The sequence below is a fragment of the Pseudopipra pipra genome, chromosome 17, assembly GCF_036250125.1.
Source record: "Pseudopipra pipra isolate bDixPip1 chromosome 17, bDixPip1.hap1, whole genome shotgun sequence".
Lineage (NCBI taxonomy): Eukaryota > Metazoa > Chordata > Aves > Passeriformes > Pipridae > Pseudopipra > Pseudopipra pipra.
Genome location: NC_087565.1, coordinates 13553480 through 13578715, shown reverse-complemented (window position 1 = coordinate 13578715; position 25236 = coordinate 13553480). Strand labels below are relative to the sequence as shown.

Sequence of the window (25236 nt, the reverse complement as noted above, 5' to 3'; positions counted from 1 at the left end):
TTTGAACACACTGTCACTGTGAGGGGTCAGTGCTGAACTGGGAACCCAGCTCTGCACATCAACACTACCACGTTTCCCCAAATTTGTATGCTCTGAATTCTCCCAGTTCTTCATTCATCCCAAGCCACTTTCTGCATCATTTCACCTTGTTGTGGTTCAACCCCAACTCAGCCCCAGGCAGCCACTCACCTCCCTGCCTGGGTGGGATGTGGGGGAGAACTGAAGGGTAAAAGTGAGAAAACTGGGTTGGGATAAAGGCAGTTTAAAGGGAAAGCAAAAGCTGCACATGCAAGCTAAGCAAAACAAGGAATTCATTCCCCACTTCCCATGGGCAGGAAGGTTTCAGCCATCACAGAATCATCACAGAACGAGTTGGGTTGGAAGGGACCTGAAAGCTCATCTTGTTCCATCCCCCTGCCCCAGGTAGGCACACCTTCCATGGGCAGGGGCACCCTCCACTAGCCCAGGTTGCTCCAATCCCCGTTCAACCTGGCCTTGGACACTTCCAGGACACCTCCAAGAAAGCAGGACCCCATCACATCTCATGGTCACTCGGGCAGACAAAGACCATCACTCCAAACGTCACCACCGTCCTTCTTCCCCCAGCTCTACATGCTGAGCACGATCCATATGGTCTGGAACACCCCTGGGGTCAGCTGGGATCAGCTGTCCTGGCTGTGTCCCCTCCCAGCTCCTTGTGGACCCCCAGCCCCCTTGCTGGGGTGAGGTGAGAAGCAGAAAAGCCCCTGATTCTGTGTCAGCCCTGCCCAGCAGTAACTCCAACATCTCTGGAACACCTACACTGTTCCCAGCACTAATCCAAACCACAGCCCACTCCAGCTTCTGGGAGGAAAATGAACACTCTCCCAGCCCAAACCACCACACATCCATCCCAGTGCATCCCAAAGCAGCACACATCCATCCCAGTCCATCCCAAAGCAGCACACATCCATCCCAGTCCATCCCAAACCAGCACACATCCCCCACCCATCCCAGAGCAGCACATATCCCCCACCCATCCCAAACCACCACACATCCATCCCAGTCCATCCCAAACCAGCACACATCTCCCCACTCATCCCTCCCAGAGCTCTGGAGGGGGTGAGTCCCCACGGGGGTCCTGCCTCACCACCCCCAGGGTCAGGACCAACATCCTGGGGGCAGAGCCAGCTCTGGGAACAGCCAGAGGAGAATGTGGGATCTGCATCCAGGTCCTCCCTCAGCCACCAGCCTCACGTGCCACCCCAGGCAGGTATTTAACCTTTCCAGGGCCATCTATAAATGGAGCTAATGCAGCTGCCTCGTGTCCCTGCTAATTCATTAACCCTTGGTGACTGCAGGGCACTGCCACCCCTGCACAGGGACATCAGATCCTGCCCCGGGAGCTCAACAAATGACAGCCAAGCCACAGCAGGGGCTGCTCAGTGCTTTGTTTTTTCTTTTATCTCGGCCACATTTCTGTGCAGGTTTGTACCTTGCAGCACACTGGCACCACTGTCCCTTTTAACATGTCCTAAATTCTGGAACTGGGGGGAGAAGGACAGAAAGTGCCTGTTACCTTCAGAGAATAAAAAGGCTACTTTTGCACGGAGCACTAATGTTGTTCCCCTCCAAATCCACGTTTGAGCCTCTCTGCCCATGCACACACATGCACAGAGCTGCTCTCTGTGGTCTCAGCAATCCTCTGCCTACAAACAGGTCAGAAACATTCCTCACAAGCAAAGACAGCGAGGAGAGGTGCTGATTAGACCAAGAAACTAATAAAAAGAAACCTTTCACAAGTGACCAAGGCTGTGACTCAGAGGCAAAGCTAAGCTTTAGGATTATCCCACTTACAGCTTCAGAAGCAAATTCAATTAAATTACAGTCGACCCTGATTGCCACCTTGGCTGGGATGCAATGGGCATACCAAGGAGGGCTGGCTGAGACAAGTGGGGATCTGGGGAGAGCTGAGTGGGAAGGAAAAGTGTCCAGGGATGGGAGGATGCACCACCTGGAGCAGATACTGGAGCAGCTGGAACATACCAGTTGCAGGAGGCAATTCAAAGTATGGAATTACGAGGTAGAGAAGGCAAATCCAGAGAAACAAGAGCAGACATTCATTCCTTTCCAAGCAGAGGGTCAGAGAGGGTTAGCAGCAAGTGGTCCCTGCAAGGTGGGCAGCACAGCCTGGCCTGGCATCGTGCAGGGACATCACACTTGAGCTGAGCAGCACTGGAGACTGGCCCTAAACAACCCCATGTCAGGCAGGTGAACACACTGAAGCTTAAATTGCAGGTATGAAAAGCATGTTGGCCTCTGACAGAGGGCTCCTCGTTATGCAAATACATGAAATACTCTATAAAATTAAAAAAAAAAAAAATCAAACAACTGAAAAACCAACAGGCCACTGGAGCATTCCAGACAAAATTCTTGCTGGTTGTTAAGCGCTGCCTGCTAAGTGGACAGGCAGGCTTTATTAACCAACAACTGCTGCAGAAAACTCCAGGGACAACAGAGCTCCAGAGCTAAAATAAACCTCAGGGACTGTCCCCAGCCCATGTGGAAACCCAAGGTTTGCAGCAGCCTGTCATCCTGGGGATGAAGGGTGAGGGACATGCACAAACTGGCTGGGCAAGCTGGAACTACACTGAGCTGAGATCAGCCCAGCTTAGCAGAGCTCTACTCACCACCCAAGCCTTCAGATTTAGACTTTCAATCAAGTGCTTAATTAACAGAGCCAGGGAAAGCAGGGTTCTGAAATTTAATGAGCCACTCAAGGCAGAGCTAAGTGCTTCAGATATCCAAGCTTTCAAGAAACACGAGAGAGTGATAAAAGAAAGTGAAGACTATGCAAATATAACTCCCCCCTTGGGTCGACTGTAAGGTTTGCTGCAAAGAAATGAGGATGCAACATATCTGGAATGGCTCTGAGACAGTGACAGGAGTGTGTTTATTAGGGGAGTGATCCTCAGTGAGTTCAGGGTCCCAAAGGTTCTCTGATTTCAAGAGGATGCCCCAGATTTCCACGGGCACTGCTGGAGTGCTGCCTCCTGTTGTGGAGACTTCAACAAAGGTTCAGGAAACTCAGTCACTTCAGGTGTGTCCTTTCCTCCCCTGCATGTTCTGATGGAGGAGCAGAAAGAAAGCCCCAGGAGAGCTGGAGGTGCCCTCAGTGCTGGTGGCCCCGGGGGCACAGGGGCTCTGGTGAGGGTTTGGGTGAACACCTCCCCACGGGCACTGCCCACCTGAACCCATCCCTGCACCCCAGCACGGCCCCAGGACGTGCCAGGTGTCCCATCAGGAGAGCACCAGGGAGGAGAAACCAGCTGCAGATCCATGGAAATGCCCCTGGGCACTTGTCCTGACCCTGATCCCTGAGGGTTGGAGGGTTTGGAGAGGCTGCAGCTCAGCCTGCTGAGAACTGCTCTGGGCAGACTCACCCTCCTCAGCTAGAGGCTGATGGGTGTGAGCACGTGATGGATCATAAAATGAATCCCAGAATGGTTTGGGTTGGAAGGGACCTTAAAGACCATCTCATCCCACCCCCTGCCATGGGCAGGGACACCTTCCACTAGCCCAGGTTGCTCCAAGCCCTGTCCAACCTGGCCTTGGACACTTCCAGGGATCAGCAGGGGGGGCAGCCACAGCTTCTCTGGGCAACCTGTGCCAGGGCCTCCCCACCCTCACAGCCAAGAATTTCTCCCCAATATCCCATCTAACCCTCCCCTCTGGCAGTGGGAAGCCATTCCCCCTTGTCCTGTCCCTCCATCCCTTGTCCCCAGTCCCTCTCCAGCTCTCCTGGAGCCCCTTTAGGCCCTGCAAGGGGCTCTCAGGTCTCCCTGGAGCCTTCTCTTCTCCAGGCTGAACACCTCCAGCTCTCCCAGCCTGGCTCCAGAGGGACTCCAGCCCTGGGAGCATCTCCATGGCCTCCTCTGGACCTGCTCGCTGGGAGGTGAGGTCCAAGTCATGGTCAGACTCCACACTCAGGGCTTGAGGTGTGGCAGGACTTTTGCATTTGTGATTTGAAAACTGAAACACCCAATTCAGCATCCAAATGTTACAGATTAAAAAAAAAAAGAAAGTACAGCATGGAGCCACAAAGATGATTCCAGGGTTGGAGAAAATGCTTGACAAAGAGAAAATGAAAGACTTTGTTCTGTTTAGGTTATCAAAAGGGATATGGGAAGGTGATGTGATTTCTCTGTGTAAGAACTTTCATGTGCAGACAATACCATATAGGAAAAAGCTCTTTAATCAAAAGGGTAAAGACAGACCAGGAATAAATGGCTGCAGGCTGAAACCCAACCAATTCAAATGAGATAAAGGGCACAAATTATAACAGGGAGATGATTAACCACTGGCACAAGTGTCAGGGGGGACAGGGAGTCTGACTGTTGACATCTTCACCGTGTGTGTGTTTGAGAGAGACACTTTAATCACTCACAGGTTGCCAGGCTGAGCTGGGTTGGACTGTGAGGGAACACCAGGACGGTGGAGTGATGGTGATGGGCTGATCTCAACACCCCACGGACCCTCCAGGCTTCTTCTGAGGGAAACCCATCCCCAGGGAAACCTGCCCGTGGCTCAGAGCAGTGGCTGAACACTGCTGCACTCCTGGGAGATGCCAGCCTGCTGTGGGACCCCAGCCTGGGGAATCCCAGCCCAGCCACATTCCCTCCTCTGCCACCGGGCTCTGTGCAGAAGAGGCCGTAAGAACCTGTCTGTGTAAAACTGCAGCACAGGTGAAAGGTTTTATTTGCTGCCTTAGATCACAGCTCTGCTTTTTTAAATACTGCTCTGAATACAAACGTCCAGACCTCAGCTCCACTATTCCCAGCACTTCACACCCAGGGAATGTATCCCAGCAATTCCTCCCGGAGCCGGTTTGTAAGCACAGAGAGCAATTACACTCGACTGCTCTCATCAGCCCTGTAATGAGCCTCGTGGACAGTTTGCTGGCAGCAGCTGCTGCACATCACCTTATTGATCTGGGAGCTCCAGGGTGGGCAAACCCTCCTGCTGAAACACCGGGGTCTTCCTTTGAGGGAGGAACTGCAGAGGGAGCCCCGGGGGAGCCCCTTCCCAAGGCGGCTCCTCTCACCCCCACAGACAAACTCCTGGTGGTCCCCAGCTGGAACCCACTGATGCCAGGGCATGGCCACCACCTGCTCCTGGAGCTCGCTGTCCAGCACAGAATGATGGGATCATTAAGGCTGGGAAACTCCTCTCCATCACCCCAGCACCACCACCCTGTTCCCTGTGTCCCCAAGTGCCACATCCACCTGTTCTGGGAGCACTTCAAGGGATGGTGACTCCACCACCTCCCTGGGCAGCCTGTTTCACTGCCTGGCAACCCTTTCCATGAGGAAATTTTAACTAATATCCCAACTAAACCACCCCTGGTGCAACTTGAGGCCACTGGCATCCCAGCCCTGGCTGAGATCCTGCACGTGGGTGCCACCCTCCATCCAGGGCTGTCCTGGGAGAACCACGGACTGATACTGGTGAGGGGCTCCGTGCTCACTGGGAGCCCCAGTTCAACCAGTGGGGAGTCTGTTCTGGGGGTTCTCCCCTCTCCAGACCATTTCCAGGGGCAGTGCAGACCCAGGGGGTTATCTCTCAGGGGCTGAAGAAGCAAGGGAAGGTTTGCACATTCCCTGACCCCCAAGGACACACATCCATGAGGGTCTGTGAGTGGCTCTGGGGGGAACTGGGGAGCCCCACCCTCAGCTGGTGGGGGCACAGGGTGCCAGCCCAGCCCAGGGCTCCTCCATGCAGAGGCTGTGCCCTGTCTCTGAAGTCCATTAATGGAGTCCCTGCTCCTCACTCCTCTAATAATATTTACCCACAGGCTGCCAAGTGCTTCTCACAGAGCAAATATTTGTGTGCTACACCCTGACAGTCCCGCTGAGAACACTGTCCTTGGGAGGTGGATCAATGGGGAGCTGCGTCTCTGAGGCTGCTCCTCGACAGCCACAGCCCCAGCAAAGGCCAACAGGTCTTTTTTTCCACAGGTGGGGCAAGGGGGACATGCCTGGGACACCTCAGGGTACCCTCCTGGGGGGAACCTGAGGCTGCTCCTCGCGGCCACGTGGCTGGTCCTGAATGAAATGATGCTGCTGAGACTCCCTCAAATCCAGCCCTGAGCAGAGAGGACACAACTGAGGTCTAACAACTCCCTTCTGGAAAAGCCCAGCTCAAAGGGAGAGGCTTAAGAAGGTCCTTCTGTTGACACAACCCATGAAACCTCCCGGGCCAGGCTCTGCTCGGCTCCTCGAACCAGCAGACAGCAGGTTTGGGGCAGGTCTGCACTGACAGCAGTTGTTCCCAAAGTTGGGAAGTGCCAGAGGGCACTGCTGGCAGCAGTGGAATCCATCCCTTTTCCCTGTGCCTGGGGGTGCTCCTGCCCACTCCTGCTGATCCCAGCCCAGGGGTTGGAGCTGCCAGAGCTGCTGGATTTGGGCATCAGGGGCTGCCCCACATCAGGCTCCTGCCCTGCCACAGGGACAGGAAAGCCTGTGCTGGGATCCAGGGAAAACTCCAGCCCAGCCACCCCAGAGACAGAGCAATTCCTGCTGATTAGGAGGTGGATATACAGGGAATGGCTGAGGAGAAAGGCTGTGGGGACATGGGCTGGCACTGAGGATGGAGGGCAGAGGGTGAACCATCCTTTTAGGGAGTCAAGGCCAACATTTTCAGCATTTTAAGGAGGGCATTTAATAAGTGATCTGCCAAAGTGCTGTGCCCTGGCTGTGTTTTATCCCAGCAAAGGCTGGAGACGGCGTTAAAGGACCCAAGTTTATTCAAGGACCCAAGTTTATTCCCCACAGGCCAATTTGTCACCCTTATCTCCAGCAGCCCACGCTGCTCTGGCAGGGCTTGAAAGCTAATTTTGCCCTTGAGGAAGAAGCCTGTGCTGTGAAAGGAGATGTGGCCAAATGAGATGCACGAGGGTTTGCAGGACTTTGGGAAGAGGGACACAGCATCCTGGGCTGGGATGAACAGCTGCCACATGGAGGGGGCTTTGCTGAGGAATCCTCCCACTTCTATTAGCAAATCACCCCCTGCCTGGAGAGCAGCTGGAGAGGAAGGGGAAAGGGTTTTCTGTGAAATATGTGAAATAGGATGACAAAGCTCATACAAAAATGTATCAACCGTGGCCCTTTTCTTGGATTAAAACTCCAAGTTACAATTCACTGCTTCTCATTAAATGTTACAGCTTTCATTCTTTTATTTAAAATGTGGCAGCTCCAAAATGAGTTCCTTTCTATGACAATTGTCCCATCCCTGGAAGTGTCCAAGGCCAGGTTGGATGGGGCTTGGAGCAAGCTGGGCTAGTGGCAAGGGGTGGAATAAGATGAGCTTTAAGGTCTCTTAGAGCCCAAACATTCTCTCATCTTTAAGGTCCCTATCAACCCAAACCACTCTGTGATTCTATGATTCTGTCCATCTGCACTGAAAAAGTAATTTTTAACCCAAAAAACTTGAACGAAAACTCGCCCTTTTTTATTTTTCTTCTGTAGAACCAACTCCCCCAATGTTATTGCTCTGGAGAGCTATGAAATCCATAAAAGGTGGCCTTCCCATCAAATTCTGGGATCATGGCATTATTGATGTATCCCACCCCACAGGACTTCCCTGCAAAGAGACTCAGAAATGCTGATTATCTGGGACACTGGTCAGCAAACTGAAAAGTGATGGACTGTTTGCTGTGCTGCTTCCCATGATAAATAAATAAAAGTGCTGCTTTGCCCTTTATAGCATTGATTAGATCTGGGGAAAACGAAGAAGGAAAAAAAAAAATCATGGGAGGAACATCGAGTTGCTCCTCAGTTAAATCTCAGCCCGGGGTGGAGGGATGACTGTGAATTGTGGTGTTTCCAAGGGGGTTGCAGTGGGATGGTGAAGGTTTAACATCTCCAGCTCGACACAAGCCAGGCTGGAGTCAGAGGCAAAGCCCTGTGTGAGCGTGGCTGCAGGGTCAGGGCTCAGTGCCTGTGGGGCAGTGGGTGATGCTCTGCCCCAGCCCCGGGGGCAGGAACAGCCTGAAGGAGCAGGAAAATGGGGCCCAAAGGGACAAAACTGTTCCACAGGCTGGAAGAACCACTGAGGGAGCAAAAGCATCCTGGTGTGGACCAGGAGCAATCCCCACTTCCATCACATGTGCCTCCTCTCTGCAGAGTGCCTGGTGGCCTCTCCCACGTTGGCCTTGGCACAGGACCCACCCAGAGAGATGGAACTTTGACCTTCCCACAGGTTGCCCAAGCTACAGGTTGCCCAGAGAAGCTGTGGCTGCCCCTGGATCCTGGAAGTGTTCAAGGCCAAGTTGGCTGGGAGCAACCTGGGCTGGTGCAAGGTGTCCCTGCCCACGGCAGGGGTTGGAACAAGATGAGCTTTAAGGTCCCTTCTTAGATCCATCCCTTGCCATGCTACATCCATCCCTTGCCCTGCTCTTCCACCCACCCCCTCCCCATCTCCCTCCTCCTCCTCACCCATGGGATGATGACACCACACAGCCCTGATTGCCCCAAAGCCATCCCGTGCCAGATGCTGTGATCCAGCACAAGAGCAAGAGCAGAGCCTTGCTTAGTCCAAATGTTGATCTTTAATCTCCAGAGGCTTCTGCCACCTGGAGTGTGCCTTCACTTCCAATTAATGCTGTTAATGAACCTGCCTGCACTAACAAGCTTCCAGAGCCCTTTCCAAGGGCTTTGTCAGAATGTCACCAGCACCACATTCCCTTCCTGAGGGAAACTACTCTGGAGAGCAGAGACCACCGCCCCGTGTTGAGGCACGTGCCTGTTTATTCCCTGGAGTTAGGAATATTCCATGGCATTCCATGCCTCTGGAGACCTCATCACCTTCCTGCAGTGCCTCCAGTTGGTGTCCCAGCTTTGTTCTGTGTGCTGGCCTTCACCTCCCTCCACAGGGGCAGGAAACACAAGCTGCTTTAGGCAGAGATAGTTTGGATTTTCCTTTTTTGGGGGAAATCCGTGCAAGGTGGGAGGGATCACTGCTTTCATTTACAGACCAGAGAGGCATCCTGGATAAGCAGGATAAGCCTTTCACCTCTATTTTTCAGGAGAGATTCCAGAATCACAGAATGGTTTGGGTTGGAAGGGACCTTAAAGCTCATCTCATCCCACCCCCTGCCATGGGCAGGGACACCTTCCACCAGCCCAGGTTGCTCCAAGCCCCGTCCAACCTGGCCTTGGACACTTCCAGGGATCCAGGGGCAGCCACAGCTTCTCTGGGCAACCTGTGCCAGGGCCTCACCATCCTCACAACCAAGAATTTCTCCCTAATATCCCATCTAACCCTCCCCTCTGCCAGCTTCAAGCCAGTAGATGAATCCCAAATTACTGTTTGCAGCCAGAAACTTCCTCTGACCCAATGGGCTCGCCCCACATTCCACAAGGCAATGTGAAGTAGGGTCAAGCCAACTTAGCTTGGAAATACTCTTTCTTTTTGAGGTCTGAACCCCCAAACCTGTTCTGTCCATCCCACCACAGCCCACCCACGTCAGCCAAGAGCAACCCCTGGACCAGGCTCCTTGTTAGTTTGAATTTTATGGAATATAGATCCGTTTCCTTCCCAGCCCTACACTTTGCTGACTCAGAGGAAAGGGATCTGTAATGATCCCCCAGACAGCTGTATTTTTCTTACCTAAGTGCTCACAAATTGCATCCTACAACCAATTAAACAGACGGTCTCTCGTTTTTTCACAACAAACATAATTTGTAATTCCAAAATGTCAATAAAGAGTCCTTCCTTCCTTTTTATATTCCACAGCATTTGCAACTCAGCTCGGTAATTTTGGAGTCAATAATTAAAAAAAGGGGCAATTAGGGTATTAATTGGGAATTACCAAGTTACTCCATAGAACATATTCCATATTTATTCATTGCCTGCTCTGCCCTCACTGCTCTCACCACACTGAAAGCTGCTCCATCATCAGAGCTGGAGTTTTTAGAGCAACACATCCCTCCTTCCCAGCCTTTCATCTCAGCTGGGCTCCTGCCTATAAACACTGAGACAAGAGATGGATCTGCTACAGGGCAAAAGAATGATGAATCCTGGGGGGATGAGCAGTGTTTGCTGTTTGGAACAAGGTGGGGAAAAACCAGCCTGGTCCCTGTGGAGAATTAGAGTGAGAAAAGGAGAAAAGAATTTTCTGAAGATGTTGCAGTCCACCACAACCACAACAGTTTGATTTTATAAATTATACAGTTTGTTTCCTGCCTCCTGTTCTGAGTTATTTTTAGAACTGGAAAACACCAGTGGCCCAACAGAAAGCAGGTTCTCGGTCCTACAAATCCAGTGGTTTTGTTTTAGTTCCCAGCCCAAATGTCACTCCAGACATCCACATATCCCTTCCACTGTCTGCCCTGCATGACCTGAGCCCCCGGGCCAGGCAGGTTCCCCAAACTCAGGACCCCACACTTGGCCATGGTTGTCTCACACCAGGAAAGGGAGAAGATGAACAGGGCAGAGGAACAAGAATTGAGCACCTCCATGGTGTGGGACTGGCAGCTCCCCAGTGCCCCCAGTTGTGCAGACACACCCCACTGGGGACAGCCCAGAACAGCCCCCCCAGCCCTGTCCCCTCCTCCTGCCTCAGGGGCTGCCTCACAACCTCACATTTTTGGAAATGAGGTGCTTTTCTGTCTTTTTTTCCCCCACTAATATCCAGATTCCCCAGGGGGCATCGTGGATGTGCCAGACTGTGGATTCCAGCCCGGAGCTGTGTGCACACAGACACACAGGCAGAGCACTCTGCTTCCCAGAGCTCTCCCCAGGAGGGATCCTCCTGCTATCAGGAGGGATATTTCTGATATCAGAGTGCTAATACAGCACAGCTTTACATGGATTGGCAGCTCCCCACCTGCAGTTTTAAGACTTCCATCAGCTGTCTCCTCACACAAAGAGAACTGTCTCCATAAAAAACTAATACCTTGTGATTTTGCAAGTTTGATATTAATGCCAAGGATAAGAAGGAAATACAAGTCAGCTGAGTGCAGGCAGTGCCATCCCAGTTTGGTGATGCTGCTGCCTGAGCACGACTTCCCTGCCCCAGCACAGCAGCCCTGGCACTGCAGGAGTGGACACAGATGGTGCAAAAGGTGAAGGCAAAGAAGCCCAAAACTTGCCTGAGGGGCTGGGGGACTCCTGCAGCACCACAGAAATACTGCTGCAAATGAAAAGAGGTGAGGCAGAGCATGGGGACTGAGGGACAGGGCAACTTCATCCACGAGGTCTCACTGAACTCATCAGAAATGGTTTGTGGGGCAGCAGAAAGTGCCCTATTTTTGTAGCCCGAGGCAATGTCAGCTCATGGTCACCTCGAGGGAGGGGATTTTCCTCCTCTGCTCCCCTCTGGTGAGGCCCCAACTGCAGTGCTGCCCCAGCACTGGGATGTCCAACACAGGAAGGACATGGAGCTGTTAGAACAAGTGGCAAGGAGGAGCATCTTCAGGGCAAGGAGACCATGAAGATGCTCCAAGGGCTGGAGCACCTCTGCTCTGGAGCCAGGCTGGGAGAGCTGGGGGGTTCCCCTGGAGAAGAGAAGGCTCCAGGGAGACTTGAGAGCCCCTTGCAGGGCCTAAAGGGGCTCCAGGAGAGCTGGAGAGGGATTGGGAGAAGGGATGGAGGGACAGGACACAGGGAATGGCTTCCCACTGCCAGAGGGACTTGGGATATTGGGATAGATAGGAAATTGGGAAGGAATTCTTGGCTGTGAGGGTGGGGAGGCCCTGGCACAGGTTGCCCAGAGAAGCTGTGGCTGCCCCTGGATCCCTGGAAGTGTCCAAGGCCAGGTTGGATGGGTTTGTAGCAACCTGGGCTGTTGGAAGGTGTCCCTGCCCATGGCAGGGGGTGGCACTGGATGAGTTTTAATGTTTCTTCCAATCCAAACCATTCCATGATTCTGTGATCACAGACCTCCTGCACCCCTTCAGCCCCCACCCCCGGGGGTGCTGCAGCTCCAGCCCCAACAGAGGCTTTCAGGGTGGAGGAACTTTGGGATCACCACCAGGGCTCTGGGTGGGCTCACAGGGAGGGCCAGAGGCAGGAGCTCCGTGTCCACTCCCCATCCTGCCTCCACAGACGATTCCCAGTGCAGACACCACCACACTGGACACTCCCCCTTGCCCTGCTGTGCCCCAAAGCAGGGCTGTCCCAGGGGGGGCTTCCCCAGTGTGCAGGTGGAGCTGCCAGCAGGTTCCTGCAGCCTGGGGACATCCCTCTCAGGATGCCACCATCAGGAGTCCTGAGGGCAGGACAGAAGGACAGCCAAAGCACAGCCAGGCAGCAGTGAGTGGCTGGCAGAGGTTCTGTGGATGCTGCTGAGAGATGGTGAAGGATTTTTATGCCACAGGTGGCTCCAAGATGGAGCTCCTGATCTCTGGATTACAACTTCCCAAGGAGACAGCTCTGGGGGGAAATGCTGATGAGGAAGAAATGCCACTGCTGCAACAAAAAGCTCAGGGAACCAGTTTCTGGGATCATTTCTCCTAAAAAAACAGTCCCATAAAGTGACAGAACAGCTCTTAACTGAGTGCCAGGGACTTGGCTGCCAGCTCTGAGCAGGACAATCCCAATGGACTCATCCTGCAGGCTCAAAGAATCATGGAATCATTAAGGTTGGAAAAGACCCCCAAGATCATCAAGTCCAACCATCCCCCAGCACTCCAAGGCCACCACTAAACCATGTCCCCAAGCACCACATCTACACTCTTTTTGAACACCTCCAGGGATGGTGACTCTACCACTGCCCCAGGCAGGCTGTGCCAGTGTTTGACCACCCTTTCCATGAAGAAATTTTCCCATATTCCATATAAACCTCCCCTGGCACAGCTTGAGGCCATTTCCTCTCATCCTGTCCCTTGTTCCCTGGGAGCAGAGCCTGACCCCCCCCCCCCCCCCAGCTTCCCCCTCCTGTCAGGCAGCTGCAGAGAGGGATAAGGTCACCCTGAACCTCCTTTTCTCCAGGCTGAGCCCCCCCAGCTCCCTCAGCTGCTCCTGGTGCTCCAGCCCCTTCCCCAGCTCTGTTCCCTCCTCTGGACACGCTCCCCATGCTGAAGGTGCCCACGAGCTGGACCCCCAGGGTGAGGTGCCTGCAGGAATTCTCTCACTGCAGAACCTGAAAACCAAAAATCAGAGAAGAACCTGATTTTTACATTGCTCCTCAAACTTCCCAGCAGCTCCAATTACTGCTGCCCCATGTCCAGCTGCACCACTGCACACAGGAGGCACCGCTCAGGCTTCCCCTCAGCTCACAGCACCAAGGCCCTGCAACAACAAGGTTTTTCCCCAGATCTCCTCTCAGAGGGTCCCAGCAGACTTGCCACAGATGGGAAAGGCAACTGCAGCTTCCTCCACCCCCTCCCAGTGCATCCCTGCTGCCAGTCCATCAAGCCTTGACCCTCTAGGACCACAAACTCCATCATTTACACTCTGCTTGTGAGCACGAGAAAGAAAAAGCCACTGAAAGGCTTGGCTGGTCCTTCCTAAAAACTCTCCATCCCTTATATGCTTTTTCCTCAAATCACAAAATAATATCACCTGCTTTTACAGCACTGAAAAACAAACATGTCACAAAGCAGCATCTCGGTGTGTTCCTGATTTCTGCCCAGCTCTGACTTCCAGCAATCCCTTAACGGTCCATTTTTGTTTACAAGGTACAAAGGAAAAGCTCCAGAGCAGCTTTGCACCCCCTGCAAATACAGATATTGGTGTTTATTTATAGCTCCTTGTTTGCACAGAGCCCGTGGAGAGGGGAAGAGATGTCATTCCCAGGGGAAGGCAGATGTATTGAATCAATCCCTACGTGGAGGGGCCTGGGGTGCTTCACAAAAGAACCACAATTCACAATAGAAGATAAATTATCTGAACAGATCCAAACACATCCTGGGCTGTCAGTTACTGTCTCAGAACAAACTTCACAAAAAATAAAGCAGAAGCCTTTTTTTTTTAGGTCTAACAGCAAAGTACAGCTTTCTTCTGCAGTTTTCAGCTTTGCCCGAGTTGAATGACAAAGGGAGTCTCAATCTCAAGCCTCCTTGGCTGTATCACTGACTGACCAAATGGTCTCCAGCATCTTTGAAAGTCTCCTTTGATAGCTGGGAAACAAAATCTCTTCTGCAAACTGCTGTCTCATGGAATCCTTGAATGGGTTGGGTTAGAAGGGACCTTAAGGATCATCCAGTGCCACCCCCTGCCATGGGCAGGGACACCTTCCACTGTCCCAGGTTGCTCCAAGCCCCGTCCAGCCTGGCCTTGGACACTTCCAGGGATGGGGCAGCCACAGCTTCTCTGGGCAACCTGTGCCAGGGCCTCCCCACCCTCCCAGGGAAGGATTCCTTCCCAATATCCCATCTAAATCCACGCTCCTCCAGCTTGTAGCCATTCCCTGCTCTCACACCGAGTTCCTCTTTCCTGGGTGAGTCCCGTGGAATTCAGGCAGCTGGAGAAGCAGGGTCCAGCCTTTGCAAGGCTGAGTCAATCAGAATTTCTTCCCACTATCCCATCTAACCCTGCCCTCCTTCAGCTTAAAGCCATTCCCCCTGGTCCTGTCACTCTGTGCCTTTGTAAAATGTAGGGGAGGGTAAAGATGGGAAGGATGGGGGGGCTGCTCCTGCAGGAATAAAGGATATTTCTGCATGTAGGGGCAGAAGGAAGCTGGTCTACTTTTCCCATGCATTGATAAAAATTGTCAAAGATGGACAAGGAGAGCGTCTTAATTTGGAAGAAAAGGGTCAGCACCTCCCAGACACCTACAGATCTCCCTGACAGCATCAGGGAATGACCTACCTTCAGAGCTCATGGGGTGATCCTACCCACCACATCAAACTCAAAGGAGGGAGGGAGAATGGAAAATAGGGAGAACTAAAATGACAGAAGAATAAAAGATAATTAATAGAATAAAATCGAGTCCAACAAGAGGCTGTGGCACTGAACTTGGGAGGTCTGCCTTTGGCTGGAGCTGAATTCCCAGGTTTCAGGGCCCATCCCACACCTCTGCTGAGTGCAGCAGCAGCTCCCCCAGGGCACAGACTGTTTCAGTGCCATAGTTCCCATATTTTATTCCTGTGCCAAATCTCACCATTCCCACACCTCACTGTGGAACTACAAGTGTTTATAACCAACCACCCACTAAACCAACAATACTCAATCAGTTCCTCTGAACCTCTCTGAGATCTCCTAAGCTTTACAGGACCCAGGCAGTGCCCGTTGTGTTTCCTCATTTCCCAGGTGGTGATCACATCCCAGGGCTGTGGTACTCCAGGGATTTGGTGGCCTAGGAGTCAGGAGATGGAATCACAGAATCCTGGAATATCCTGAGCTGGAAGGGACCCATGAGGATCATCCAGTCCAACTCCTGGCCCTGCACAGACACCCCAACAATCCCACCCTGTCCCTCAGAGCGTTGTCCAAACCCTCCTGGAGCTCTGGCAGCCTTGGGGCTGTGCCCACTGCCCTGGGGAGCCTGGTCAGTGCCAACCACCCTCTGGGGGAAGAACCTTTCCCTGAGAAAGGACAGGATATATCCAATCATGTCCTTTGCTAGAAACAGTTTCAAACTCCCCCTTTATACACCCTGGTCCTTCATCAGACATAACCAGCTCAGCTCCACAACATCCCATCAAAATGGAAATCCCATATACAAGCACAGCTTCATCCACAGTATTTTTTAGCACCAACGGCTCAGGGAACTATGTAGATAATCCCAATTTTGAGTCACAGCAGGCCTTGTGCCGTGCCTGTTTTACAGGTAATAGCTCGAGTTCTTGCCTTGCTGTGCATTCTTCAAAAACATGTGGTTCCCATCCTCCGACCCTCTCCCACTTTTGGGCTCAGCTGACGAATCCCACGGACACAGATGACCAAATAACCTGTGTATCTGCAGAAATGTGCTTCCCCAACCCACTATGGTAATGGCAGGAACTGTCTGTCAGTAAATGGACCATCTGTGGGTGGTGAATCAGAGCTCTCAGTTCCTCCCAGCCAGGGAGCAAAGCTGGAGGTTCCCTCTTGGTGTGAGCCTGAGCACAGCCAACCCCAGGGAGCTGGGCTGTGGAAGGCACAGGGCAGCTGAAGGACAAAGAAAAGTTATTTATTCCCTCTTCCTTTCCACAGTTTCCTCACTATTTAAATGTAAAAGCTTCAGAGCAGCAGGAGAGCTGGGCTGGGAGCAGCCAGGGCTCGGCAGGGCAGGTTCTGCTGCACATTCCCATCTCCAGGATAAGGGCAGGAATAAAGGGCTGCTGAGAGCACAGACTGCACTCCTTGGTCACAGCTGTGGATTCTGTGACCCAGCAGGTCCATCCTGCTCAGCAGAGAAGCTACACCAGGTCATGGCCATGGAACCTCTTCCACTTGGAGGAGGCTCATTGGAAAAGGACCTTTTCCTTATCACAGCAATTACTCAGAGTTAATTTTGAGACACTTGGGGTGGAAGCCAAGCATGAGCAAGGGGGGGGACCCAACAAGCAGCAATCCCAGCCCTGTTGGGCCAGGAATTACAAGGCAACAAAGTCACTAATGGGGGAAGGGAATTCATGCAAAAAATTCTGAGGGGGAGGGAAGGGTAGGAGAGGATGGTGGAGAGCCCAGGGTGAAATCAAACTGGGGAAATCAATAACAGTAGAGGACAGAGGGGGGTGATGGGCCACAGGAAGAGATAAATTAAAGGCTTGCCCAGGTGTTATGATGGCTAGTGAGCAATAAATTAAATCAAAGAGGGCAACAGGGACGAGCAAGGCAGTGTGAAAAATTAATTAAGAGGAAGGGAGGCATAACCAAGGCATAAAACATGGGTGCTGCTGGAAAGATTAGAGGACCTAGGCAATGAAGAGGCTTTGGAAAGTGTAATAAGAGCCAGGGCAGAGGCTGTAAAGGCTGTGAGGGTCAGACAAACAACACAGATGCATTTTCAAGACTCCAAGAAGTAAGAAACCATTGGAGAAGAAGGGAAGCATCTCACAGCCAGAGGCAGCATTGCCAGGGTGGGGGTGCTGACACACCAGGCTCCAATCCTTGGCTTTTGTGGCCAAAATGCAGCGAGATGTTGACTCCCCCCTCCTTCCTGCCAGTGGTTCCCTTCACCCACCCCTCCGGCCCTGTGCTGGTTTAAAAGTAAACTGGAGGGAGAGATGAACCCAACTGGAGGGAGATTACAAGTCAGAGTTACCATTTACTAAAAAAAAAAAAAAAGATTACAATAAATACAATGAGAGCAAACTGGTTTTAACCCCCAAAGACAGATGCAGAACCCAGCCCCCTGGCACAGGACCAGCACAGTGTTCCTTGGCCCCTGTGCTGAGCACCACGTGGCACCTGCTGCAGGGTGGGGGGGGGTTACCTGGGTGTCTTCCAGGTGTGTCTGCTGAGCCCCAGGGAAGGGGTGAGCAGGTCAGAGAGGAGCTGGCTGCCTCCAGGACTCCCCTCTGGCTCTCCAGAAGGAACCCACAGGCTCCCTGCAGCCTTCCCTGCAGGCATCCCCAGCTCCTGCTGCCCAGGGACACCAGGGGGGTGGGATGGGATCAGCTTTAAGGTCCCTTCCAACCCAAAGCAATTCTGTGATCCTGTGAAGTGATTCCACAAATATTTTCTGGCCCTTCAAGTCACAGGAGGGGAGAAAGAACGGGCCAAGCCTGGCTCACACCTGCCTTTAAAGCAGCTTTCTCTGAGATGAACAGGCTGCCTCAGTGCTAAGAGGATTATGAGCAGAGACACCTATGCCAGAGGAGGGAAGAAGGAATAATATGAGCATTCAAAGCTATGACAAGGAAATGAAAAATAAAAGAATGCAGCAAAAAATTGGGATGTAGCAGGAGGAGCACAAGCAAGATCAAGGCACGAGGAACAGATTCAGAGCCACCCAACCAGAAGAAGCACAAGGACTTTCACAGGTCCCAGGGGACACTGGTCAGGCAGGGAATGCTTGTAAGGGAAGCAGGACAAGAGGTAATGGATAATTAACAACACTAGAGAAAGCTCAGAGGCCCAAAAACCTCTCTCTGCCTCAACAAAGTTCTCTTTGGCTTCTGAGCAGGACTGTAGGTAGCCAAGGGATGGTTCATGGCACCCCACAAGTAGCAGGGAGCAGGTCCATTCTCATGGAAGCTGTAATGTAAAGAGAGGAAGAAAAGGGTGTATTTCTTATGGTTCTCTGCAACCCCCTGACAGGAGGGTGGAGCCAGGGGTGGGTTGGTCTCTTTTCTCAGGTAACAAGGGCAAGAGGAAACAGCCTCAAATTGTGCCAGGGGAGGTTTAGACTGGATCTTAGGGGAAATCTCCTCACTGAAAGGGTGGTCAGGCATTGGCACAGGCTGCCCAGGGCACTGGTGGAGTCCCCATCCCTGGAAGTGCTCATAAAACATGGGGAGGTGGCACTTGGGGACAAGGGTTAGTGGTGGATCTGGCAGTGCTGGTCCACAGTTGGTCTCGATGATCTTCCAGGTCCCTCCCAACCTTAATGATTCCATGATTCTTTGAGGAGATGAGCCAGGGGAGGTGAACAGGGAGCAGGCACCATGTCCTGGTTCCCAGCACAGCAAACCCAGCCTTTTAGGGAAAGATGTGGAGGAATGAAACAAGGTTTGATTATAAGGCTTTTCTCCAGGAAAAACAGGCAGGAGACCAAGGCTGTCATGGTCCCTGTTTGTCCCTGTCCTGTGAAGGGACTGGGAACAGCCCATGACCAAGTGCTTGCCTCAAAAAATCACAGGATCTCCTGAGCTGGAAGGGACCCACAGGATCATCCAGTCCAACTCTGGCCCTGCCCAGGACACCCCAATAATCCCCCCCTGTCCCTCAGAGCGTTGTCCAAACCCTCCTGGAGCTCTGGCAGCCTTGAGGCTGTGCCCACTGCCCTGGGGAGTCTCTGCAGAGTTCACCTACCAGATGAAAGCTGGGGACCCACCTGGGTCCTCCAAGGTCACCCAGCACATCCCAAGGTCATCCTCACTGATCCACCAGTCCTGCATTTTTAATTGAACTCCCACCCTCAGGAAGAAATGAAGAAGAAAGGATTTGAGCAGAAAAAAACTCCCCACCCTACCTCATGTTCCGCAGGGTGTGTGGCATCATCCCACACCCTCTGGATGTCCCAGCACACAGGGAAAGGGATCCAGCCCATCCTCTGCAGGCAGCACAAGGGCCCTCACATTACACACATCTTTTGTCACAGCACAGCCTGTGAAAGGTCAGTGCCTCAAGAAGCAGCACATCTGATAATGAAATGCTGCAGAAAGGGGATGGTAAAATAAGCAACTTTTTGGCTCATTTCCTGAAATCTCCTGTTCAGGCCGAGCTGGAAGCAAATCTCGGGCCTGGATTTCTATGGATGAAGGAATGTGGCCATGTCTCTGTTTGTCTTCTCTGCATTTCTTGCTAACCCTTATTTCTCTCCTTAAAAAGCCAATAACAAAATCCATGCTCACATGTCACATCTGATGCATCTGCCAAGGTCAGAGCCATCAGATCCCATCAGGCACACGCCCATCCAGCCCTGCAAAGGGAGGCTGAGAGAAGATGTGCAAAGAGAGGTCTATTTTTGTATTTTCATTCTCAGGCTTCCCCTTGACTTCTGCTTTCTGACTCATGTTGCAGCTCCAGTGCTCAGGGATGCAGCCAGAAAGCAGGAGCTGGGCAGGGGAGGGCAGGGAGGAGGAGCAGCACTGAGGAGTCCCTTGTCTCCTCCCCAGTGTATGAGCAGCTCGTGGAGCAGTGTCTGCATGGGCATAACACCAGCTCAAGCTGGAGCAGAAAGACTGTTCTCTTTTGGGCTGAGAACTGAGAAATTGCTGAGAACTGGGGAACTGCACCTGGTTTAGTGCTGGGTTAACAGCTGGGCTTGATCTGAGAGGGCTTTTCCAACCTTCATGATTCTGTGATTGTAAATCCAGGCCCAGCTCCTCAACACTGACTGGAGGCCTTTGATGGCTGAAGCCCAGCCAGCTGAGCAGGGAATCTGGGAAATTATGGAGAGAACTTGAACCTTGAGGCAGACACTGAAACGTGGCATTAAATCCTGTCCTCTGCCCTTTCCCTCCATTTAGTACTTCAGTGACTGGCTCTTGACAGGAGAGGCAGAAAACACCTTGCAGGTGATGGGGAGGACAAGACAAATGGTGAGGAGCTGGTGGTTCAGAAAGAGGTGAGAAGAACCCATCCCCAGTCCCTCTGGCCATGAGCCTGCTTCTCTAAGGATTTAAGGTGATAAATACAACCAGCCCCACTCCCACCATGAGCATTCCTTGAGCTCCTTCCAAGCTCCCTCCAGGTGGGTTCCTGTTCAGTGAACACGTGGGATGCTCCTGTGAGGCACCACTAACACCCAGGGCAGCTCCAACCTTCCCTCTGCAGCAACTCAGAAACTTCTCAGAAACGTTCTGCAAACGTCTTCAGCCCAAGTTTGAGCACAGGAATTATCCCTCCACCAAGGCAGAAGGAAGGGCTCATGTCATCATCTGCCAGCTGGTGTTTACACAAGCAGGTGTTTGGGAAAAGATCTGACACTTTCCATTCACACACTGCCTTAATCTGAATTAAGCTTCGAGTCTTGAGAACCTCTGAGAAACAGATATTTCAAAAAGCAGATCTGGAAATGAAAAGATAAAAAAAAAACCCAAATCCCCCAATCAGATAATTTAAATCAATGTCACACGTCGAGAAGATCAAGATTTGCAGAAAACTGAGTGTTCATTATGAATGGCTTGCTCAGTTCTTAAGAGAATCAAACATTTTGGTTGATCACAGGAAGCCAGCTCAGCTCTAGAGATGAATTGTTGGCTCGGGAAGGTGTTATTAACCCGTGGCTTTCTTTGAGTGTGTTTTGATTGAATTTATAGGTTTAAAATTACAACGTGCTGGAGTGTCTCTGGTTTCTCAAGGTTTTACATCCCAAAGCAGGTGCAGTGCCATGCACAGGATCGTGTCTGCTGTGTGAACACGGGGTTGATCTTCTGTTCAGCCTTGCTGACCTTAAACCACACCCAATACTCTGCTCTTCTCAGATACCAAGAGACACCTGAGTTACACAGCTTTTTGCTCCATCAGCAGGAAGGAAGGTCCTGAGCAGGAGGGTCTGGCCATGGCCTGTCCTGCATCCATCACTTGGCATTTTTCCTATTGCTTTGGCAGAGCAGTTGAGAGCTTCAGGCAATTAATTTGCTTATTTAAAGCCCAGGTAACCACAGAGACAGAGCCAGGAGGCTGTTAATGAAGGGTTAATTAGCATCTCCTCTTCCACTCGCTCACCCAGTGCCCATCTCTGAAGGCTACAGAGTGAGGAAGGCAGTTCAGTGGGTCAGGACTTGGCTCTCACTGGAAAACCTGATCCTAGCTCAGAACAAAACCTGTTCCAGATGAACTAGATACTTGGGAAGGTCCTCCAGGCCAACCACTCAGCGTTGCACATTCCATTAGGTCACAGCCAGCACGGACATGGGCAGTTCTTCCAGAGAGCTTAGAAGGGTGTTTCAACTGGCTCTTTGCATTTTTTCACAGTAGATAAAGGTTGGGGAGCATTAGCTTTGGAGGGAATTTCTGTTTGTGTCCTCCACACCGTGACCTCTGATGGTTTCTGATGGTTCAGGACACCTGTGGAGCCTCTGGAACGAATTCCAGCCTGACAGTGAGACACACGAGCGATCCCACTGCCCGTTCACTGCCTTGGGAAAGGCCTCTGAGGCACAGAGGGCAACTGAGTGCCACAGTTTGGCTGGTTTAGAGTGGATCCTGACCCCTGTGAGGTCCCTGTCCCACACCAGACACTGCAGCCCCCGCCCAGCTCTGCCCTCGCCGGGCACCGACACCTGCGACCTCCCCCTGACCCGCCAGCTCCTCTAAATTAAGAACCTCTTACATCCTTCCTTGGCCCACGGGGTGCTAAGAAGGTCACCACAGATCGTGGCTTAAAGGGCCACCAAGTGCCACCCTAATCCTGGCAGGACAGGAACTGCTGGAGCTCATAAACCACCTGAGCAGGTGATTAGAGTCGGGATTTATTTGTGCTCAGACACGAGGATGGCCCCTCTGACACTGGGGTTCATCTCAGACACACACAAAACTTCAGCCATCCAGTGTTTGTTGAGGATGCTCCACGTCCTCTCATTATGGGACACTTGCAACCCTGCACTGATGGACTCAGTAACAGGTATTTTCATGACCTTCCCCTCATTGCTGGAATAATGGGCATTTTCATCAGCCCTCCTCCTCTGCTCTCAGTGTTCTTTTCCAACTGCCTGAATGACAGATAATTCCACAGTTTTTACTGCACCTCCCAAGAAATAAGGAGCTTCAACCTTTATCCTGTGTGCCACCAATAATTGGAGGGAGAAGGGAAAAATGAAAAAGCAAATAATCAACCAGCACAGCGTTCAGAGTTCAGGACTCCTGTGAAAGCGAAGAACTCACCAGATAAAAGACAGTTTCCTCCACTTCCAGTAAATTCCTTGTACAAAAAGAAGGCTCCACAGTTTAAAAGCACTGTTTCATGTGCCAGCAGCCAAAACAAAACTTTTCAAAGTTTCTGGCAGTGTCCTTTTGTAAAAATGTTGTCAATAATAAATAAATCATGTATTTCTTCAATGCTGCTGAATCCTGTAATTTCATTTGCTGAGTTAAATCCTGGTCTATGGAATTAGGGCACAGTAGTTGTCTTATTCATGCAGAAAAGGGTTTTTAGCCAGTTCATTTGTTTAACATATCTGCATGCCAGAAATTTTTTTGTCCTACTTTGTGTCAAAATACTCCCATTACCACCACGGGCAGATACCCTAAGCTGGAGCAGGAAATGGTTCCAGACAAATCAGAAGCAAACCCAAGTTCCCTTTCTCCCTCAACTGCCTGATCTGGCTTTGGAAAAGTTCAGGTGACTCTTTACACCTCTGCCACTTGGAGTTTCTTGGATTAGACCTCCAAATCAGTAAGAAATGTAAAACTCCTGGATTACTGCACACGGTGCCTCCCGAGGTCCATCACACAGCAGCACAGCTCCTGTCTGTGTGAGGAGAGGTTTTGCCTGATCACACTTTTATTTTCTCCCTCTTATATAAGTTCCCAATGAAAAAAAAACAATTGTGATACCAATTAAAACACCAGGACTGTAAAACCTGAACTGGAAACTGAGGATTCCATTCCTGGAAGTGTCCAAGGCCAGGTTGGACGGGGCTCTGAACAACCTGGGCTGGTGGAAGGTGTCCCTGCCTATGGCAGGGGGTGGAACTGGATGGGCTTTAAGGTCCCTTCCAATCCAAACCATTTTGTTAATCTGTGATTCCTGTTTTTATCCATCTGCCTGGGGACTGGAAGGGAAAGTGCACTGTTGAAAACGTTACACCACTCCATCTTCATGTCTGAATCTTCCTTCATTCTCCCTGTGCTGAAGCAAACCCCAGGTTTTATTCACTTGAAGTCCTGCTGCTCTATTCTCCCCAAAACAAAACTCCCACCAGAGCAGACAGAGTTCCCACCTCTGGTCCTCATGGACCTCACTGCTCAGGGAGCACAGCAAGTTTCCAACAGCCACAGTCACTCTGGATCAGCATTTCCCAACACTCAGGTCATGCTGTCACTGGAGCTCATCCCTAAATCCTCTCCCACCCTTCCACAGAACCTCTTCTTCACAGAGGTGCTTTCAGCTCAGCCTACCTGGCCAAGATGGATCTGGGGGATGTCCAGGCTCATGTCCTGACAGTGCCACATCTGTTGGCACCTGGGAGATGGCTCTCTTCCTAAACTGTGGCCTGAGGACACTGCTGCACCCTTTGGGGATGGGCAACTCCTCTGTCCTGAGCAAAGCACCAACAAACCCCAGTGTGCTGATGTCCAAGGAGATCCCCTGAGCCTGCTCCTGCCACCCCCTGTGCCAGCAGCTGCTCTGCTTGCCCTGTGCCCAGGCGGCACCAGGGGTTTGACCAGGCTCTGGGCACCCTCTGTGCCCATCCCAAGCACAGTGTTCCCTGTGGGAAGCACTTCCACCCAGCTGCTCCTTGCAGCCCCTTGCTCTGGGACAGGCACAGGGAAGTCAGGAGCAGAGTCCACCTCTACACTGCTCTAGACACTCACATTCACCTTCACCACAGCAAACTGCAAAGGTAACTTTGAGAAGCAGCAGGACTCAGAAATGCAACCACACCGAAAGCCACCGTGTCCACAACGAGCCCAACCTGCCCTGCAGGGTGTAATTAATCCTGTCTCTGTCACCAACAGCACTGAGGGCAATGGCAGGTTCTCAGCAAATCCAGCAACCTCTGACTCCTTGAAGGCTCCCAGCAGGATGAGCCCAGTGCCAGCAGGATCAGCACCTTCCGCCCGACTCCGGGACGAAGCCACTCGGGACAGCTCATCACCTCAGGCAAGGTGTCTGTGCCACCCCAAATCCCACTGCTGAGTCCCCCAGCCACAGAACTGGGGATTGCAGGGATCTCTCCCATCACTCCTCACATCTAAAAGTACATCAAGATCCATTTACTTACCGGGACTGGCTGGCACTTGGGGTTTGTCAGTCCTCCCGTCACCGCTCCGGGAGCAGGCGCACAACCCCTCGACAGTCTCAGCCTCACCCTGCAAGAACCAGGACACAGAGGGATGGTAAGAGGATAATCCAGTACTTTCTAACCCTCAGCAGAGCAGGGAGTGTGGTGTTGGAAAGCAAAGCTGCTGGATGTCTGCAAAGATCAGAGCCGGGACTTTCCGAGCTAAGACTCTGAGCTGCTTAGCAGGGAGCTGGAAGGGGAGCAGACAGAGGTGGTTGTGTTTGCAGGGCTGAGCACTGGGAGAGCTGCTGGGGGTGGTTCAGGGCAGCTTGGGCACCAGAAATCCCACAAAAACTGCTACCTCAGGTTAATGCTGGCAGAGAACACGGAAATGGGCCGATGGAGGCAGGAATTTTTGGTCACGACGGCTGGGATTTACTTGGGGAAATGAGAGTTTCTTCAAACTGAAATGTCCCACAGTAAAACCTTTTCGTGGTGTTATTTATTGTTTGGTTTTCTGTATGGAAAATGTGGTTTGAAACTGAAGGATTTGCTTTGGGTTAGACAAACTTGAATTGAAATGTTCTGTCGATGGAATTGGGATTGTTCAGCCTGGAGAGGAGAAGGCTCTGGAGTGACCTTATTGTGGCCTTGTTGTGGCCTATTGAGGCTCCAAGAGAGCTGGAGAGGGACTTTGGACAAGGGATGGAGTGAAAGGACAAGGGGGAATGGCTACAAGCTGAAGGAGGGCAGGGTTAGATGGGATATT

At 51.9% G+C, this 25236-nt stretch overlaps 1 protein-coding gene across 3 annotated transcripts in view; it reads right to left on the bottom strand.

Annotated features, from left to right (window-relative positions):
- Nucleotides 1-25236, bottom strand: part of RALY (RALY heterogeneous nuclear ribonucleoprotein) — a 121349-nt gene that overhangs the window by 52022 nt on the left and 44091 nt on the right. For all 3 annotated transcript variants that reach the window (XM_064674317.1, XM_064674316.1, XM_064674318.1), the window contains exon 2: nucleotides 24468-24555. The gene's annotated coding sequence lies outside the window, so the exon portion shown is untranslated. The remainder of the gene's footprint in view (nucleotides 1-24467; nucleotides 24556-25236) is intronic.